Raw genomic sequence first — 21,475 nt, forward strand, 5'->3', positions numbered from 1 at the left:
GATAGGCCTCCTCTTAATTTTTCAAAGGGTTACAGGTGAGAAAGTTTCTTAATTTATTTTTTGTGGAGAAAACAAAATATAGCAAGCCAACACTCTAATCCCTTTTAAGGGCTTATTGAAATGTCAAACTCCGGGGGACTGGAGCTATATGAGGAAAATGAATAAACAGCAGATTAGCATTTAGACAATGTTCTTTCATTGTCTGACTATCGAAAATAATGCTGAATAGAATTAATTTGGAATTTGGCAGTAATGCGAATAGCAGAGGTAAGCATGTAAAACACGAGTGAATTTGCGTCTTGTAGGAACGTTTATTGGAATAAATTAAAGAATGGCAGGATGACAAAGATCCTGCCTCTGAGTACAAGACAGCGAAAAAGTGAGAAAGTTTCTATCATGGCTCTCTGGGATCCGAGTTTTCTTTATTCTGCTAAAATGGGATTCTAGCAACAGCCCAACCGATGGCGAAAATCCTTCACTGGTAACGACCACTGAAACTCTAATTTGTAGCTGAGTTGTCCAAGCTAGAAAGAAAATCATTTCAACCCTCATATCCCCAGTTTTGCTCGAAAATGGGTTTCTTCCTTTAAAAAAATGAACATCGTATGAGTTGCATGGAGCGTTTGGATGGCTATAAGTAAAGAGAGAGAACATAATTTTATCGAAAGTTTTCTTCTAGATAAGGACCTATTCAGACTATTTAATTACTGTAGTTTATTGAGCATAAATTGTGGACATTTCAGCGATTTCCCCTACTCTCCTTTTAGTTCTAATTAGAATTAGATGGCCTATTTAAATGTATATATGCGAAAATGTTTATATTTAATGAAGAAACTTAAAAATAGCCTAAGTTAGGAAACTATTTATTTCACTGATGAGTACTCTAAACCCTGCCATGACTTTAGCAGTTCACACTACTGAATGGACTCAATTTCCTTATTCACTTTCCTTTCACTATGAGGTGACCTTTTCAGACATTGCTTAGTAAGTTCCTCCATGATGGACCTTAAAATGCCAGAGTTTATTTTCGTCTTCAGTAGAGAATATTGTGGCTTACTACTCTGTGAAGAGCGTAGAGAGAAAATGGGGCAGTGCTGTATGGCCTGAGGGGCCCCAGGGTGATGGTGGAGGCAGCTGTGGCCAAGAATTAAGCCACAACTGTCTAGAAGGTTCTACACAAGAATTTATGGTCTAAGGAATACCCCATTTTTTTTACAGCCTTTCTCTCCAATCCTATTAGTTTATTTGAGTGCATATGATAGCCAAGGTTATGCATGTTTTGAATTTCAAAGTTAGAGTAGGGGTTGTGCTTCAGACCACAGAAGCATGGTCAGCATCTGTGAGCACCTTCACTCAAGTTCCTGGGACAAGCTCACCTGACGTGACTTCAGGGAATTAAATCAGGCTGGTTGGAGGGTCCACGGTCAACGTGAGAACGTGACAACTTTATTGAGAGCAATCCAGACTTGTTATACCTTTATCAGAAAGAGAATATAGTGGCAATTGCCAGGACTGATACAGTTGGAGTTACCAGGACACAGTGAAGTTTGCAAGCTATATAGGGTACCCAAGATTAATGTCTAAGATCAAATGTCCTGTCAAGCTTCCCTGTTTCCTTGACTTTCAGGGGAACATACATAGAAACACAAAGCAGCCTGAGGGAGTGCATGGCACATTGTATCCCAGGAGCCATGGACTCTAATCTGAAAAACCTATGACACATACCTCTCAAGGCAGCTAGATCAAGCTGACTCCATGGTTCCCTGCAGATCCCTATTGGTGTAGTTAACTGAAGTCAGGAGGTCTTACCTGATGTCAGTGGTTCACAGTTATTTAAGGGAAAATTGCCAAAGAGGATGCATGTGGCCTTCTGCCCATAGGTATTACATAGATTTACAGCCTTAAATAAGGGGCGAATAAGGCACGGAAACTGTAGTTCTCTCTGCTCTTTCCCTCTCTCTGCTGACTTCATTTCTCCTCTCATTCCACTCCCTTCCTTCTGCCAACTTTTCTTTCTGCTTGCTCTCCTGCTTTATTTCAACAACCAAGCAGCTTTTATGTCATCCAAGCCTGATTTACAGTACATATTTAGCAAAATTGGCTGATTACTAAACCAACTCACTTTCTGCATGTATCTTTGCTATAGTATCCAAAAGTGAATTAGAGCTGAGGGGAAGAAACGAAAGTCCAATCTCATGACCAAATCCGATAATGCAGCCTGTGTCCCTTGTGCACAATTATAGAATTTAGACATAATAATAGTGATATGAATTTATAGATCTCCGAAAGCCATGAGTAGAATTGAAGGTCTATCACATTAGTGTAGGCAGCTCAGCATAAAAAAGCCATTAGAGTCACTGCATCTCAATGCCCAGTGGTTTTTCTGGAGTCTGTTTGAACATAAGGTAACCATATATCTCTTGCATGTACATTAGATTATTTCAATGCCAAGTGTAACACTGGGAACACATTTAATTTCCTTAAGTTTTTTCAGCAACGCAAAGTAATTTTTTAAGTGTGTATGGCCAACCGATCTCTTTTGCCCATGATCCAAAAGAAGCTGTAGTTCAAATGTGTGTTGCTAGTATGTGACAGTTTCAAGTGATTTGTTTTAAACAGTTTAATCATTGACACCATGGCTAATCAGGGCTACCTCCTCCTGTAAAGAACATTGCGATAATATGGTGGGAACTTTTCATTCACAGAGTAGCACATTCCAGTTTGCTATAACCACTTGGCATGTGTCTTTCCTTAGCGCCTACATCCTCCAGTATGTTAAGTGAATCTTTAATTAAGTGTCCTTATAATGACAGCAGCACACTCCTCTGAATATATGAAACCAAAAATGAAAGATCCTGTCTTTCTTAACCTTGATCAAACTGTTTATACCTAGTGTTCTATTTTGATTCTTGGTGCTATGATAAATACCATGACCACTGACAATTTCAGGAAGAAAGGGTTTATTTCATTGAGAGAAGCCACAACACGCACAAAGGCAGGAACCTGGAGGCACACACTAAAGCGGAGACTACAGACCAATTTTGCTGTTGGCTTGCTTCCACTGACTTGTTCATTATATGTTCTAGGCCTACCTCCAGGGATAGCCCACCATGACCCAGGCCCTCCTACATCATTGAGAAGTCAAGAAAACTGCCCACAGACATACCTACAAGTCAATTTGATGGAAGCCATTCCCCAGCTAAGCTTTCCTCACCCCAGATATATCAAATAAACAACTAAAGCTATCTATGATGTATGGTCTAGCCTCAGAAGATCAGATGTTCTTGACAGGACTTTAAATCATTAATTGGTAGAATTTAAAAAAAAATCACAGTGGTTCTAACCTTCATAATGCTATATGATCCTTTAATAAAATTCCTCATGTTGTAGTGACCCCCAAATATATAATTATTTTTGTTGTTACTTTAATAACTGTAGGTTTCCTACTATTATGAATCATAATGTAAATATCTGTGTTTTCCAATATTCTTAGGTGACTCCTCTGCAAGGCTCCTTTGACTTCCAAAGGGGTTATAACCCACAGGATGAGAATCACAGGTTTCTTAGGCCTTAGATACTTGTGGCAGTATCATGGCCTGACAAATTATCACTTCTAAAAAGATAGTGTATCTTGATTTTTATATATATTTTTCTTTGTCTAATTACTTTTATGACAATTCTTTGACCTTATTGTGTTTCAATGACTTTAATGTGGTGACATTTTGGTTTTGCTTTAACACTGTAACAAGTAAAGCTTTCCTGAAAATCAGAGTGTGGAGCTAACCACATTAGTTAGCTATAGAGGCAGGGTAGTGGTAACGCACACCTTTAATCCCAGCACTCAGAGAAAGAGAGACAAATGAATCTCGGTGAGCTCAAGGCCACCCCGAACTAGGTGAGATTGAAACAGTAGAAAAAGAAACAGAACTCACACCTTTGATCTCAGCATTTGGGATCACATGCCTTTAATTCCAGCACTAGGGAGGTGGAGACAGGAGTGGCTGGGTAGAGAGAGGAATATAAGACAGGAGGAGACAGGAGCTCAGAGCATTCGGTCTGAGGGTTTGTGGAGACAGGGTCTTGACCCCTTCGGTCTGAGGATTCATTAGAGGTAAACAGTCTCTTGTGGCACCATGCTAGAGAGTAGTTGAGAGCTTATATCTGATCCACAGGTATGGAGCTGAGAAAGAGTGAGGCTGGGCTTGGTGTGGGCTTTTGCAATTTCAAGCTCTACCCACAGTGACACACCTCCTCCAACAAGGCCATGCCTCCTAATACTTCCTAAGTATTCCACCAACTGGGGACCAAATATTCAAATATATGAGCTTATGGGAGACCATCTCATTCTAACCACCACAGACTTTCTTTGTCCAATGGAAGGCAGGTAGATTTAACAGGGTATCTATAACTTAGAAGGTATTGTATCTCTACCTGTTCTCTTATTTTGGGGGGATTATTCTGGAAAGTGGGTAACTTCTGCTCCCTTAGCTGACCCCCAGAATTAATACATTTCGGAATAAACTGTTGCTCAACTTTAGTAAGGAAAAAAGTGTTGCTGAACCCTCAGCTTGAAGCAGTGCCACCTAGTCATATTTACCCTAGTTGACCCTCCACTAGACAAAGCGTGAGTTCAGCTGATATTAGCAGAAACAAGCTTTTCTTGACACCAGTAGTTGTTGGTGTCAATCAATCACAAGCAAACATTTTGTGACCCTGAGGTTGTACACTTGTGTGCTTCGCAGCTTGCTATGGCAATTATTGGTACGTTTCATGCAAATGAAAGCATTTCAACTGATGTTGATGATATGAAGACCAGTTTATATGTCCTTTTGTGATCCTATCAATATGTGCAATGGAGTAAGCTTTATTAAGTTTTAGAAGTCATTTTTCTTAATCACTTCCCAGTTGACCATTAGTCTAAGCACATGGCTTAACTTTTTCTATCAATGAGGTGTGAGTGTGTGTGTGTGTGATTTTTTTCTCCTTCCTGATGAAAGGGCATATATGGGAGTGAGGTCCTTTCTTGGTTCATCCTTTTCACCCTTAAGCTGAAGGAGCTCTCTGTATCTGTTAGCAAAATTACTCCAAGGATTCAGGCAGGAACTGAAGAGTATGGACATATTGACTAAGCCTGGGTGGGTAATATCAGTGGAGCATTCCTCTAACCACTGCTGGATTGTTGCCCTATCTCAGAACTTGGAGTTGTGTGAGAGAACACATTTTTTTCTATTTTTAAACAGCTTGGCTGTGTTCTCTTATTTTCAGCTGACATGTCGTAACTGACTTGGGTGTGGTTTTTCTGCATGCTGGGCCTCAAAGAAGACTGAAAGCAGTAGAAGTTTTGGTGGGAAAAAAGAGACTGAACACACATGGCAACAGATGTCAAGTGTGTGTAAGTTCAGGTCACACATGAAGTGGTCTATCTTCCTCCATATGACTGTAAACTGAGGCACTGCTAAATGTTAATAAGTTTGTTTGAGCAACCAATGATTCATAAATGCAGTAACTCCAGACAAAAGTAGTTTAGGAGCTTCACTGAGGGAATGGAAATGCAACCAGGAGACTATTACAGGGCAAGCACAGAAATGATGTTTGATTGATTTCGGTTATATAGTCGCTTTGTTTGATCTACGTGCATTGGAAAGGGCCCGGTTATATATTCATGCTTTGTTGACTGCTTCTGATTGTTTCTTCTTACAGCCTGTTTTTAGTGTCGGCATTTGCAAGTGTTAGGCTGAGCAAAGCTTCACTTCTCTGCATATCAGGTTAGGGTCACTTATAACACCCATGTGGATCTGATAGAGACTCTCCAGGTCTGGTCTCTCTTTTAATTTATTTTAACAAGATCAACAACAAATGTTGGTACATGTACCCTCATTGCAGATACATTTTACAGAGTCTATACCTAGAACATTTTGAGTCACGGAAAAACTTCCTTTATCTCTCACTTTTAGGAAGAAGTAAAATTTTGACAGGTTATTTTCTATATATTTTACCTGAAATTATTGGTATACTGTTTGAACACCACAGCTTTGATACTGGATTCAACCTGTTATCAAATCAGAAGCTTTAAGAGTAGAAGCCAAGCATGAATACTTTTAAAGCTTCCTGGTTAATTTTAATATGCAGCCAAATGTTCCTTGAAACATTTCCTAAACTGAAAGGCATGGCCCCCTTGATGATGCAGTGCTGTAGGATCATGCTCCTATACACTGTAAAGATTTGTCACTAATATTAGTTTAATAAGATGCAGATTGGCCAGGCAAGAAGTATAAGCAGGGCAACAAGAACATGAGAACTGGGAAGAAGGCAGAGAGTCAGTCACCATGCAGACACAGAGAAAGCAAGATGAGAAAAGATGAGAATGCCTTATTGAGAAAAGGTACTAAGTTACGTGGCTAATCATAGATAAGAATTATGGGTTAATTTAAGTTGTAAGAGATAGTTAATAATAAGCCTGAGCTAATAGGTCATACAGTTTATCGTTAATATAAACCTCTGTGTGTTTCTTTTGGACTGCAGGACCAGGCAGGGCAGAAACTTCTATCTACAATCCAGAGTGGGTATAAAAATGACAGAGTATGACATAGAAAAGCAAGAATATAGTTTTTGAATCCTAAAGTGGTAGTAGCTACAGATATCTGCCAAAACATTCTTACTTGCAAAGATGAGCAGGGAAGCCTTTGAAAAAAAAATCTGTTTTGTAAAGAAAACTGATATAATGAGGATGTTCAAGCAGAGTGGATGATGCAAAGATTATTTCTGCATCAGCCTGAGGTTATCTGTGGTATAAATGTTGATATGAGTAGGTTGTAGGGGACTTCTAGAAGGTACTTTATGAGTAATGTGTTCTGAAGAAAGGCCCATTCCCAGTACCTACAGTCACATGACCTTCCCACTACTTTCTTTGAACTCTTCCTTTTCAAACAACAGATGGGATTGACTATATGTTATGAAGCACTAACTTCCTGATAGTACCATGGTCAAAATAACTTTTTTTGGTTGTTCCACAACATGATGTTATAGATGTTTACTAGAATAAGCATCCACACTAGCTGTAAAGGAAAGCATAAGGAGCCTATAATCCATCATCCTACAGAAACTAAGTAAAAGGTGAAGCCTAAGAGAAACACATATAGATCCCCCTTAAAAAGAGAAGTAGACAAGATATCCTGAGATAATTATAAGCATTGTGGTGGGTGGGGGGAATGGAGGGTGGAAGGGGAAGAGGAGGAGCAAGAGGAAGGGAGAGAAGAACTTGAGGGAACAGGATAGTCGAGATGGGGAAAGAATATAGATTGAGATCAAGGAAAGAAATATCTTGATTAAGGGGGCCAATATGGGGCTAACAAGAAACCCCGGCACTGGGCAAATTCCCAGGAATCTACAAAGATGACCCCAGCTAAGGCGCTAAGCAATAGAGAAGAGTGTGCCTGAACTGGCCTTGCCCTGTAGTCAGACTGATGAATATCTCAAATATCACCATAAAACCTTCATCCAGCAACTGATGGAAACAGAGGCAGAGACCTGCAGCAGAGCACTGGGCTGAGCTTTCAAAGTCCAGTTGAAGAGTGGGAGGAGGAGAATATAAGCAAAGAAGTCAAGACCATGATGGGGACACCCACTAAAACAGTCTACCTGAGCTAATGGGAGCTCACCAACTTCAGCCAGACAAGGAAAAAATACATTAATATTTAGACACACACTCTCAGATATCTATCTATCCATATATATGTAAACACACACAGATATATCTCCCTCTCTCCTCTCTCCTACCCTCCCTTCTTCTTACCTTCCTTTCTCCTTCCCCCTTTAAAAATATAAAAATGAATTAATGTATGAATTTAATAAACAAATAATTTCTATGAAAAATACAAAATTATTCTATCTTATCTGCATTTTAGCTCAAAATTTCTGGCACATTTGTTGAATACTAAACATAAAAGTTGAGAAAATTAATCAAAGCTTTTAAAAGTTATGATTGCAAAGTAGAGATGTCTGATTTTTTAAATCAATAATGAAGATATTGGAATAAAGGAAAATTGTGAGTGATGCTGGATTCTTACAAAATATGCTCCAATCCAGATTTAAAATCATATGAAATGCAGATTTCATACCAATTTAAGTTAACATATTCAAAAAGCATATTCTTTTATCATATTCTTCATTGTTTAATACTTGAATATATAATACATCTTGAGAACAAAAACATGATATTTATGAATAACAAGGAAAAAATCCTCTATTAACATGACAGACATCAAATAATCATTTCTAAGTCACCCTTTCCTACAAGTAATAGCTGCTTTTTTTGTCTTGGTAATTAGCATTCTATGAGCCACCATTTCTCTGTACGTCGTAAGCCCCATATCAAATTTCAGATCCCATGTTTTCAGGAAAAACAGCTGGAATAAATTACAATAAGCAGGCAGATGTGCTGAGCACAAAAAGGAAACTAGATACAATGACTGAAGGTCTTGTCTTCGGTGTGGGGCTGGGTTCCCCTCAGCCTCCACGGGTGCTCACTTCTACCCTCCACACCAGAATTGTTCAGCTTGTCTTCTCTTAGTATTTGAATGCAAAAGTGAAGTGAGCCAAGCTTTAAATTAAATAACAGATTACTCTCGGGATAAAGACCTGGTATTATTCACAGGGAACGTTTTTGTCCTCAGCTTTGTCCCTTCTTGGATGAGGTGGACTGGAATGTGTCCCTCAGTCCTTCACTGTATGAACAGAATGCAATCAGTCATTCACAGAGCCTTCTAAATGCCTCTAAACATTTTCTAAAACTCCCTGAATTAATTACAAAAGTCTTTGAAGTCTTCTTCACCTTGAGATCTGTGTTGGTGCTTGGGTATCCTGGCTTGTTACCAGTGCCCAGCTATACTGAAAAGGGAACGATGTTTTTAAAACTAGTGTTATGGAAAGAATTGGCTCCAAAAATCAAATTTCAGACTTTCTCATTCCAAAAACACTGGAAATGTTTGGCAAACCAGGTCCAATAATGTGAGCTACCCATAGGAAGAATGGTCACAAACTGGCAGTAAGAACATTCAAAAGGCCCACCCAGTAAGTCGGAAACTAAGCCTGGCTGGAGCTCCAGACAAATGGAACGTTAAGTGATTTCTGACCCAAATTAGAAATAAGCTGACTGCGAAGTCATTCATGAGAACTCACATCTCCCTCCCCAAGCTTTGAATGGGCTGTAGGCTAAGCCCGAGCACAGAGGATTGTTAAAACTGAACAGAACTGCTTTGAGGCGGTCTGAGTTAAGAAATTTAGTTCAGTCCCTAGCTAGGTTGTATCAGGAAAAATGTTCTATTTCTTCATCTTTAACAAGCAGTGTTTTCGCTCATAAAATCATAACATGAAACGAGTTTATTAAGTAAAGTTCTGAAGAAGTATGGTGGCCTCTAATAAGAATTTAAAGCTAGTGGGTATTATCTAGCTAGGCTGATTGACATGCTTAGCGTGCTAAATACAAGCCTCTGCTTGTGTAAATTTCAGTACACTCCAGTTCTAAAAATATTTCATTTTTCCATTTCTTAGCTTCATTAATTTTTTTAATATTTATTTATTATGTATATAATAATCCATCTGTGTGTATGCCTGCAGGCCAGAAGAGGGCACCAGACCCCATTACAGATGGTTGTGAGCCACCATGTGGTTGCTGGGAATCGAACTCAGGACCTTTGGAAGAGCAGACAATGCTCTTAACCACTGAGCCATCTCTCCAGCCCCCCCCCCATTAATTTTTTTTTTACTTTACCACTTTTTTTTCAAAACTGTGATTACCTTGGTTCATTTTTTTCTGGTTATTTTACTAATTGCCGGATGAATTATGTCAGTATTGATCAATGGGATAAAACTTATGAAACTATAAAAGTTTATGCACCCTGTGTTGTTGGTGAATCAGCTCTCCAACAATGAAGGCGAGCAGCCTGATGACCGGCTTCTGCTGCTTCCTAGCCAGCTAAAGCCCTTGGCGGTTACAGGAAGGGAGATGTCTGATAAGGGCGGATAAGCTGTATAAATGGATGTCAGTCAGCATGAACAGTAGTTTGATATCCTTTCTCTGTCTGGCCACTGCTACTTAGAGGAAATTATTTTAGAATTACCTGCTATTATATTTGCTTTACTCTAAGTTAGATACACTCAGTGAAGCATGGGTGCTGAACATAGTCACTGACGAATCTTCCAATGAAGACGACAGATGAGCTTTCAAGAGCCTCCCATTGCAACCTAGGTGGACGCCTGCAAAGCCATCATCCAGCAGCCATTCGTTCCTGTCTCTGCATCTTATTCTTCATGTCAGAGCTCTTTCTTTTCTGGCTATTGGAGGGTCCCTTTATAAAAGACAAGTTTGGTGCCTCTTCCTCCATAAACGCCGTCCATTTCTAGTCACCCAGCCTCTGTAGTGCACCACCCTCAACATTCTCGAATTCATTTCCCCTGTGATCTGCAGTTGCTCTAGGACCATTTTCACTTCTTGTGTCTGCATTTTATCTTTGTATCTAGTTCTTAACTATTTCAGATTTTTAAAAAAAAGTTTGAATATGGATAATGTCATCTATTAATAAATGAGTCATAGTAGTGGTAAAAAAGCAATAACTTCGGAGGAACCGGGATGGTTTTGGCTACTTTTATCAGAGAGGATCACGTTGAATTTAGAACTTAAATAGGGAAACAATTGGGCAGACATTGAACTGCTGGAAAAGAAAGTCTTCTATGAAATACTATTTAAGTCAGTCAAAAATATATTCTCTGTTTATTGGTATGGAGAGTCATCCTAGGCTGTCTTAGGCTCATCTTAGTACATGCAGACTGAGTCTTCCCCAACGTATATCAATTTATATAGACCTGATATAACCCAATATTTCAATGTCCAGTCTCCAAGATGAGACCATCCTTTCAGCCTTCCTTTCAATTGCAAGTGAAAAGGTTCAGACAACTTCCTGATTCACAGTGTCTTAAGTGTCCCCTGAAGAATATTTGTTACCACTTTTCAGTACCAAAATGAGATAGGGAATGGGAAGGTTCCCTTCTAATCTTTATCACTTGCCATCTCTCAGGAATATCATAGTAGAACAAAGGGACTGTGATCCAATTCTAAAAGTCAGTGGGAGCTGGGACAATAGTCAATGGGAAGGAGCATTTTTTCTGCAAGCTTGAGGGTTTCAATAAGATCCTCAGCACCTGAGTAAAAAGGTGTCATGACCATAGCAGCCGGTAATCCTAGTACTGGTGAACAGAGATGGATGATTCCCGGGAGTTAGCTAGCCAGCTGGCCTACCTAAGATGACTGGGCTTCTTGTTCAGTCAGAGACTGTCTCAAAGCAGTAAGATAGAGGACAATAAAGGAAGATACTTGACATCCTGCTCTAGATTCTGTATGTCTATGGCCAATCAAGTGCACATCAACACATTCACACATTCACCACATATAGGCAATGCACACACACACACACAGTAGGGTGAGAGGGAAATGGAGACAGAGACAGAGTCAATCAAATTATTAAACAGTGACAAAATAACTGACAAGCGCAACTTAAAGAACGGTTTCTTGTAGCTCGTGTTCAGGAAGATGCATACAATAATGGGGAACTCAGTGTTCTGAGCATGATGAATCTGCTCACATTGTCTCTGCAGTCAGGAAGCAGAGGCGTGAATATGGGGACATAATTGCTTCCCTTTTTGTCTAGCTTTGGGTCCAGCATCTTCACAGACACACCAAAATGTGTATCTCCTTTGGTATCTAGCTGTTTCTCAACCTAATCCAGTTGACAACCCAAATAAGCCATCATGCAATCAACCAAGTTTCATGGAATGTCTCCTTCTGCTTGTTGGATTGTTTCTTTACAGGGTTTCATGAAGCCAAGGTTGGCCTTTAATGCACTGTGTTCCGGAGAATATCCTAAGCTAACGTCTGGTCCTCCTCTCTGCCTTCTCAAGTGTAGTGTCATAAGTAGGCACCACCATACCTGGTTCTATGTCGCTTCCTTTGCTCATTGGGTCCAAGCAGTAGATTTTCCTGTCCAAGTACACATCACAAAGTGGCTGAGTATCTTGATTAGTCCCAACTGTTTCTTTTGCTTTTCTTTTTCTTTGAATGACCGCTCAGCTTTCTTTTCAACATCATGTATGACCTTGCATCTGGCCACCCTCCTAAGTCTCGCAACACTTCTGTATTCATCAGATTCCCACTCTAAGTTCAGTGTTGCTAATTACTTTGCATAATGACACTCATGTAAACTGGAGTAGAGCAGAGCTTTGATTAATGAGACTGGAATATTATAAGGCTACTTCCAGAAGCCTTTGAATAGCAAGACAAAAAGACAGAAATACTACAAAGTCCCTTGTCAACAAGGTTGATAAAAATCATGAAACTTGGAATGTATACACTTTTTTCTTTGCAAATCAGAGTAATTCGTTTCAATATGTATTCAAGTTATACTTCTTATAATTTATATTAGAAAAATCATTTTTCTTGTAAAGGTATATCAGTCACGCATAATAAGACTTTATCTGTGAGCAGCCTAGAGATGAAAGGCGTATATTTGGTGAGAAGTGGATTTTCTCAGAATTTCATACTTTCACCTCTATTCTGTGTGTCCTGTGAAGATGCTGAAGTGTGTCACATATGTTTCTCAATTATTCAATGGAGAGAACATGGTATACTTGTTGAAATATGGAGCGGCTGCGGGGCTGCGTCCCCAACACCCCGGCCGCTTGGCTAGCTTATGCCCGAAATAACAACACACAAACTGTATTCATTTAAAGAACTGCTTGGCCCATTTCTAATGATGTGTGTAAGCACCCCAAGGTGCGCTTACCGGGAAGAGTCTAGCCTAAGTCCATCCGGGATTGGAGGAGCTTCATTGCGTGCATCTGCCTGGGAGAGCTGAGCATGGCGTCTCTGCTCCAGCAGAGCTGTCGGGTCTCTCCGGGAGCAGAGCAGAGTCTGACCTCACTTCCTCTTCCGCCCAGAATTCTATTCTGTTTACTCCTCCCATCTATGTTCCAAGCCATGAGGCCAAGCAGCTGGTTTATTATAACTTAACCAATGAAATCAACAGATTGATTTCACACTCCCACATCATATACTAATTAAAACTCCATTGCTTGGACTAAAGTACTCTGTACGTATTTGTTATTTAGTCTAAAGATTTCTCCCTACATATTCAATGACAATCTAACTTCATTTGGAAACACCTTGCAATCTTTTCTTTCTTTTGCTTATTTTTATTGGTTCTCAGAACATTTCATTCAACACAAACACCAGACTCTTCCCAGATCTAACTCATACTCAACCACCTAACCTAGAGTCCTTTAAAAAATTAATTAATTAATTAAAACAAAGCATTCAAGACCACTTTTGTGGTCCCCAAATAGTCTAGATTGTGTGCTCATCCCCTAGAGCGTGGTCCACATACTGGAGGATACACTCTTAGAGAAAATGGCCCTTCCTTTCCTAGTAGCTAACAATTGCCTAACTCTCCAGAGCTAAGACTGAAATTAAGTATTCCAGTCCCTCCTCCCTGCTGGGTTTCAGTCTGGCTTGGCCTTGTACAGGTTTTACAAATGTGGACACAACCACTGTGAGTTTCTACGTGCAGCTGCCCTGCTTTCTTCAAAAGATGTTTCCTAATAGTTATTCACCCCCTCTGACTCTCACACTTTTCATACCACCTCTTCCGAAATGATCCCTGAGCCTTGGGAGGGGACGTGAGATGTATATTCCCTTTAGGGATTAGGCATTTTGCAATCATTTGCTTTCTGTACTTCGGCCAGATATGGATCTCTGTGTTAATCATCATCTACTGCAAATCCAGGCTTCTTGGATCAGGGTTGAGAGACAAATTGATCTTTTCTGGTAATAAGCAACTGAGTCTCACCAAATCTTAAGTATCCAACTATTCAAACTATGTTCAGGCAAAGTGTAGATGTGCTACAACACATTGAACTGTCCCTGTCCCTCATTTCTCCTTTCTGAACAATGACTTCCTTCACATTAGCTCTAAGTAGACCTTGTTGATATAGTGAAGTGGATCATTTTGGGTCCACACCAACTCCTACTTCAAGAACCACAAAATTAAACCAAGTAAGATCTGTAGAATGTGAGTCTATAGGTGAAGATTATACTTATAAATATGGCCATGGCAGCTACAGAGTGTTAAGGTACAGCCAGGGAGACTGGTCTTTGAACAGATAGGAAGGCAACTAAGTACTTCTTTTGGAGAATGACCAAAAATCAATCCTATTCTATGTCACTGATTTGAAAGAAGAATTTATTAATTTTTAAACTGGCATAACATCAAAATAAATACTTAATAGTTGAAAGAAATTATTGGCTTTCACAACTGAAAATCCAGAAGAGGCATCTTTAAATCCAGATGTGTAGTTGGCTGCACCAGAAAGATCTCTCTCTACCGCTTGGTTCTGTTTTCCTATGTCAGATTGGCACCATCCTTCACTGGACTCTCCTCAGGGGCTTTTGAGCTGTCTCAATCCTGGTTGGAAATTCTAATGGGAAGAAAGCGCCTTTTCTAAGAGTTACTACCAGCTTTCTGGGATGCTATTTGTAAATTCAATTATATTAATTAGCCCCTTTTAACCAAATACTGTAGTCATGGAATGCAGTACTATGACCACACAGTCATATGCCTGTTTTCCAACTAACAATAGAGTTGGCACTACCCCGGAAGCTTTCCTAAGGGAAAACTGGGAGCTGAGAGCAGAATCGGGCTATGCACAGGAGAGGCAAACTTAACAAAACTGAAAAACAAATGAGGAGAGCCCATACATCTGATGACAAATAAAATCTGGACGGGGAATGATCCTTAGGGGAACGAGAGCTTCAGAGAAAATGCAAACCAGGCAATGCTGTCTTAACAGGAGAACGTAATGAAAAGTTATTCAGGAAATGATAATGCTAGTACTGAGTTGATGGTTATTAACAGAATGAATAGCTAAATCAAAGAACATATTTTCATGCAGCTGTCCCAAATAATTAGAAAAATATGTTGGAAGACTGAACAAGCTGAAGGATTTTCAAAGTCTTTGAGGGGAAACTTCAATCCAAATTATTCGTTCTTAGCAAGAAGAGTGGGCGTATTTGCGAAAACAGAAAACATTCTTGCAAAACAACATTTGTTTTTCAGTCTCCCCCTCATTCGCATGCCAATCAGCAAACTTATAACGCAGACACAAGTGGCTTCATTTTCCTGACAAAATCTGCATGTTTGTTCAGAATAACTTAATTGGTCATGGGGAGAAAAAAATGTATTGTTATTAAGTCCTTTTAATTTGAACTATACACACAACCTACCATTGCTAACAAGTTGATTTGGGTAACATTTCAAAGTTAAATCTTATTTGTGATTTTACTCCTCTCATATTCTTTAATTATTTCTCAATGATAAACATGGAATTTGGCTAGAAGTGAGGAAACTTCCAGTTCCATTCCAGCTTGTTTTCTCTGGATCTTGCTTCCAAGATGTGTGGTACATCCAATCATCTAATTTTGTTAACATCAATAACGCTAGTAGCCTGTATTATTTGAAGAACCTCTGAAACCTTTCTGACCAGCAGCCCATAAATGCACCTCAAACCTACCACTGGAAGTTTTGTTTAATGAACAAATGTGACTAAGAGCCACATCCCCATCCATGTAAGTCGGAGAGTGATATGCAGGCTTCTGAGGGAGTCAAGTCACCAATGGTATGCCCAGCTGTGGACCTATGAACTGTATGCCAACTGATTGGGCAGGAGGCTGGGGAATACTGGAACTGTTGGTGGAATCGTTAGAGCAGAAAAAGACCTTTGCATTCTCTCCAAAATGGATGGCTGGAGTCTTGAGAAGGACGGATGCAATTGTTGAAAGAAAGAAAGACTGAGGAGAGACAGGAAGACTGCTCGGAAGTTCTGGAGTTCAGATTCTACACTTTTAGTCTCACCTTGTCATTCCCTTCAATATGATGTTTCCATCAATCAGAACTGACTACTCCCTAACATCCCTCAGGATCTTCCATGTTTAACCAGGCCTTGAATAAAGTAACAGTGGCCTTCAGTGTCTGGTAACTTGGTTTTGTTTTAGTATATGCCACAGAATTCTGATCAGAGTGTTGGTGTGGTTAAAAGAACCTGCAAACAATGATGAATCCGAACGTCATTGGAACTCTTGGACTTGAAGGAACAAGGGGAAGGTATACACAGGAGGGAATTGTAGCCAGGAGAAAGGATCTATGCAATAGAGTTGGAGTGAAAACAGCCAAGCTTCTGCAAGGCAGAGAGGAAGGAAATGAGTTTTCTGATCTCTCTTTCCTCCATCATCCATCTCTTACTATTGCCAACCATTTGGAAGCTTTGTGCAAGCCAAAGGGAATTAGTAGAGATTACCTGAATGGGGGAGATAGAGAATGGTATAGACTATGTCTGGAGGGACAAAGAGAGATGTCCAACCTATTTAACTTCTAGGATTTCCATTTTCCTTTGGATTTTTGACTAATGTTAAGCAGATATTCCTTTGCTCTGGCTAGAACACTTTAGTTACTAGCTTCTTGTTGTTTTTTATAATCTTCACTTATCATGAATGAATATTTCAAAGGCCTTAACAAGTTGTCAAAGCTTCTTTTTCCATTCGCTTGCATTCCTTCCTATACCTTAAGCTGCATAGTTTTAAAATAATTCAAAGAGGGGGGAAAAAAACAAAACAAGATAAGAAGAGACACATAGAAAGAGAGATTTCATTTTACATGTGTGCAAAAAATAAAGTACCCAGAAATGCTATATGTATAGTGTAATTTAGCTGAAGTTTCCTGTATTCTTTCATCTGACTAGGAGAAGGGCTTGTGCAGTACTGTTCCCATTCTTTTTCCTTAATAGCATTATTTTGTTTTGTTACTTGTGGCCACATACTTTACAAAAGGCTGGCCCAGTGCATTGTGAATTTTCACCCATCTTAAGAAAAAAAAATAAAGATCCAGCAGAATACTAAATACTGTTTCTCACTGATTTCATCATCGTATTCAGCTGCCAAATTTGAAGACTGGGTGGTCCAAAACCACACACTCTTAATGAAACATGCATGTGTGAGGAACTCTTGACATTACAAACAAAAATCTGTTGATTTTATTGCTCACACCAAGACTACAGTCAAAAGAATGAGACTGTCGGACCATATTGGAATTAGTCCTGGGGTTCTGTGTTTCTGTTCATCTCAAGCTAAGTAAGCAGAAAACTTAAAGCACTGCTAGTTTGGGTGTTTTATAGAAGGCTAAAAGTGGACTTACATAAGGCCCCAAGACCCACATATCGGTCAGGTATTAGCAAAGAGTACAGTCTCCCTTGATCTGGGAAACCAGGACCTTCCTAAGATTGAGAATATCCTTGGAGCTACTAAGTAAAGTGAATAAAATGGGTTTCAGAAAACACCCACTGTCTCTCGTCACATCTCTACCTTGATTTACTTTGGAGGCACTGTTGAGTATTGGTGGTGGAAGACAATGAAACCTGTTAGTGTAAAAGAAAAATTTGTTTTATTTCTGGTCTGTACCTTTGTATACATGGAATCTATTGTAGAAAGCAGGAAAAGTTCTCATAACTCTTCATAACAAAAACAGTGATGAACTAGGGATGGGGTGACAACATAAGAATAAGTCAGAGAATTAACACCTAGGGAGTCTCTCTCACAATTGGACAAAAGATTTATTCATAAAAAAGAAAAAGTTGATTCATAAAAGAAGAAATATGAAGTCAATAAACATAACCAAATGTTTAAACTTGAAAGTCATTCCTCTAACACACGGCAAGTGAACTCAGTAAAGTTGACTTTGTTACAGATACCCTTAGAACCAATGAAATCAACAATAACATTTTGTCCAAAACCAAATGATTGAAGATACATGCAGAGAAATCTAGTAAATAATATTCCTCCTGAGACTGTTTATATTAGTGAAAAATTGGAAACAACTCACATCACTATTTAAAAAATGATTCAGAAAATAAATAAATATTTTATATAGTATAAAATTATGAGCTAAAATCACATTTTAATGACCTAGGAATACTCATGTCATAAGAGATTGTTTGAAATAGGAAACACACAAAAACATTACCCTTAGGAGAAAACGTGACAGCATGGGCCTTAATAAAACTAAGGCATTGTGCTCATTATTAAAGGAAAGAAAGTACAATGCAAAAGCAAACCATAAAATTGAAGAAATTATCCCCAATACACATATCTCACAGTTGATATGACTCAATAATATGAGGAAAACCAAGCCAATAAACATCGCGTAGAAGTTTGGGATGTTTCTACCTGATTTTACACAGTTGACAAACCCTGAATATTGACTTAAAGAGAAGGTGCTGATGAGTAGACAGGCCATTAGGTTCTAGCTGCTGATTGACAAATGGGAGTTGTATTTCATTTAGTAGCGTGCAAAATGCTAATCTGTTGCTATTGAGAAAGCTATGTGATCTCAGATGGTCACCCGATGAAAGTCTACCTGAGAATTCAAAGGCCACTTTCAAAAACAAAGTTCTCTTTCCTCTTGATAACTTTGGGGCATACTTTAACAACCGTGTCAACAGGACTTACATACTGAATCCCTGAAATGGTTTGGCTTGTGCTTTATAAAAACCAGACCCATCCCAATTGTGACATAGTTTTTTTTTTTATTAATTAGATTTTTTCATTCATTTTACATCCTGACCAGAGTTTCCCCTCCCTCCTCTTCCCTCCTTTCCTCCCATTACCTTCTCTCTCTACCTCCCCTCTATCCCCCCCATCTTCTTCTCCTCTGTCTCCAGTCAAAAAGGGGAAGACACAATGACACAGATATAATCCCAATAGTATCTTACTTTTCTACTGCTGTGAGAAAAAAAAAAAAAAAAACACCATGACCAAAGCAACTCATAAAGAAAGTATTTAACTGATGGTTTTCTTACAGTGTCAAAGGGTGAGTCAATGACCTTCATGGTGAGGAGCATGGCAGCTCCCTCAAGCAGTACCTTAGACCTTATTGATTAGTGAGTGAGAGGCAGAGAGAGTCAGTTGTAATGACATGGGCTTAGGAAACCTCTAAACCCACCCCCAGTGGCACATTTTCTCCAACAAGACCACACCTCCTAATCCTTCTCAAACAGTTCCACCACTCTAAACCAAGCATTCAAACATAGGAGCCTATGGGGGGCAATCTCATTCGAATTACCCCAAATATGATGATCTGGTTCATTTAATGGACTGGAGGTGTGGAAATGTTGCCCTCTGATTTAAGCTTTATTGCCTTTTGGTACTGTGTTTCTTTCAATTGCCGTGGGTTAATGGTATTGTTTCTGTTCTTCACTAACTTCTATTGTCACTATCACATGTACTCAAAGCATTCAGAAAAATAAATAAGGGAGACACCGTTGAAATGACTATGGCTACTAGACAGTTGGAAGCATTGTTTTGATGGAGGAAATAAATGAGGAAATAGCATATAAACAATTGCAGGGAAGTGGTGTGGCAACTCTTACACTTATTTTCTAAACTATAGCTGTGGTGTTTTTTTTTTAATGCCTTGAGAAAACTCAGACAAGTAGTTTATTGTTGCTTTCAGATAACTTGGTAATTTTCCATCAAGTGAACAGAAAATAATAACAGTAAAAACATCAGTAAAGGCCAGGTTTGAGAAAAATTGCTTTGCATAGAAAGAAAATTCTATAATTTATCCCAAACTGCACTCACTAGATTCTTAGCATGATGTAATTCTTGTCAGTCATATGGCTCTCTGGTAACTAAACCTATGAGATCCTCTGAGCCTCTTTTAAGATGAATCACATAACCCAGACACTATTTTTAAAGTCACAGATTGCACATTAAAAGCATAAAATATTTACATTGATATTCCCTCTTGTAATAATAGAAGAAGCAAGTATTTTAAAGATGTCCTATGAGGCCTTTTTAAGTAGACAAAAAGCAGCTAGAATTAAAAGACTAACATATATTTTCCATTTTTTCTTTTATTTTTGAGGTTATGAAATGATTATATCATTTCTTCTTCCCTTTCCTCCCTCCAAGCCTTCCTATATGTTCTTCCTTGCTCTCTTTATTCATTAAATATTCTTGCATGTATATATGTATATACACATATATTTCTAAATATAACCTGCTCAGTATATGCAGTGTTAGTCTTAGGAATGCTTTCAGGGTCCACCACCTGGTATTGGATCACCTGTTGTGTGCTCTCCCCCTGAGAACTATTTGTCCTACTCCTGGCATTCCTTAGTTGCCTATTTTTAAGATATATTTACTTATTTTAGAGGGCATGTGCATAGTTGCCTGCAGAGATTAAAAAAAGAGCATCAGATCCCCTGTAGCTGCAATTACAGGTAGTTATGAGCCTCCCGGTGTGGCTGCTAGGAAACTTTGTGAGAACAACCAGCTCTCTTCAGCACTCTTGACCACTCTAGCCTGTTCTGTGTTTTTAAAAACAAAATTAAAATCTACATGTTATGAGTTTATCACCAAATGTAATCAACGTAATATCTACATACATAAATTAAGATTGTAGGATATATTTCCAATTTCCTGAAATGTTTTAAATCACTGATGGGCTAGAAGGCCACAAGCAACATCCTGAACTCAAGACTCAGTGATAACCAGGGCCTACATTTAGTGAATTATCCCTGAAATCTCGTGTGTCTTATAACTTTTAAATATTTTTCAATTGATATTAAATGATTAACTTCCAAATGTCATGAGATATAATTTTAAAACACTGCCTATTAGTCCATTGTTTTATAATTGTTTTGTTTTGAAGGAAAATTCATGCTTAAATCAGACAAAACAACCATCTATTTTGAAACTGAATACTAATTAAAAATGTGTTTTTCAGAAATGCCTCAACTTCTGCTCAACCTTTGTGAATAACTTGAGGTGTGCTCGACAATTAACATTTTTCCTTTTCATGAAATCTGAATGTGATGTAAACAGAATGCATTTATAGAAATTTGTTGAATTCTTGCTATGTTTTGTCCTTTTTAACTTTGATCATTTCTGATTTTTATGTTTCTTACTGATTCTTTTTTCTTCCCATTAGCTATTTATACAAGTTCATATACTATTAACATTTATTCTATAACTACTGATTTCAAAGATTTATTCTATTTTTATACAAATGCTGATTTTCTACACATTTGTAAAATAGTACTCAAATCTATCTACTTTGCTATAATTAAAGAATGAAACATATGTTGAATCACCCTTCATGGTCATGTAGCTATAGTAATTTGAGACATTACTGTTTTCTCCTTACCACACTTCCTAAAATTTTGTGAATATTTTCCAGAACTACAGAGATTGTGGGATTTTAAGATAATTAATTATCTCATTAGTAGTTGAAGGCACAAGATTCTTGGCTTTGTCTCAGAGGACTCTATTCACAGCATTATAAGCAGTGTGAGCTGTATCGTGTATGTATCTACTAAG

The sequence above is a fragment of the Alexandromys fortis genome, unplaced genomic scaffold (genome assembly GCF_014885135.2).
Source record: "Alexandromys fortis isolate MF-2015 unplaced genomic scaffold, M_Fortis_MF-2015_v1.1 scaffold_60, whole genome shotgun sequence".
Taxonomy (NCBI): Eukaryota; Metazoa; Chordata; class Mammalia; order Rodentia; family Cricetidae; genus Alexandromys; species Alexandromys fortis.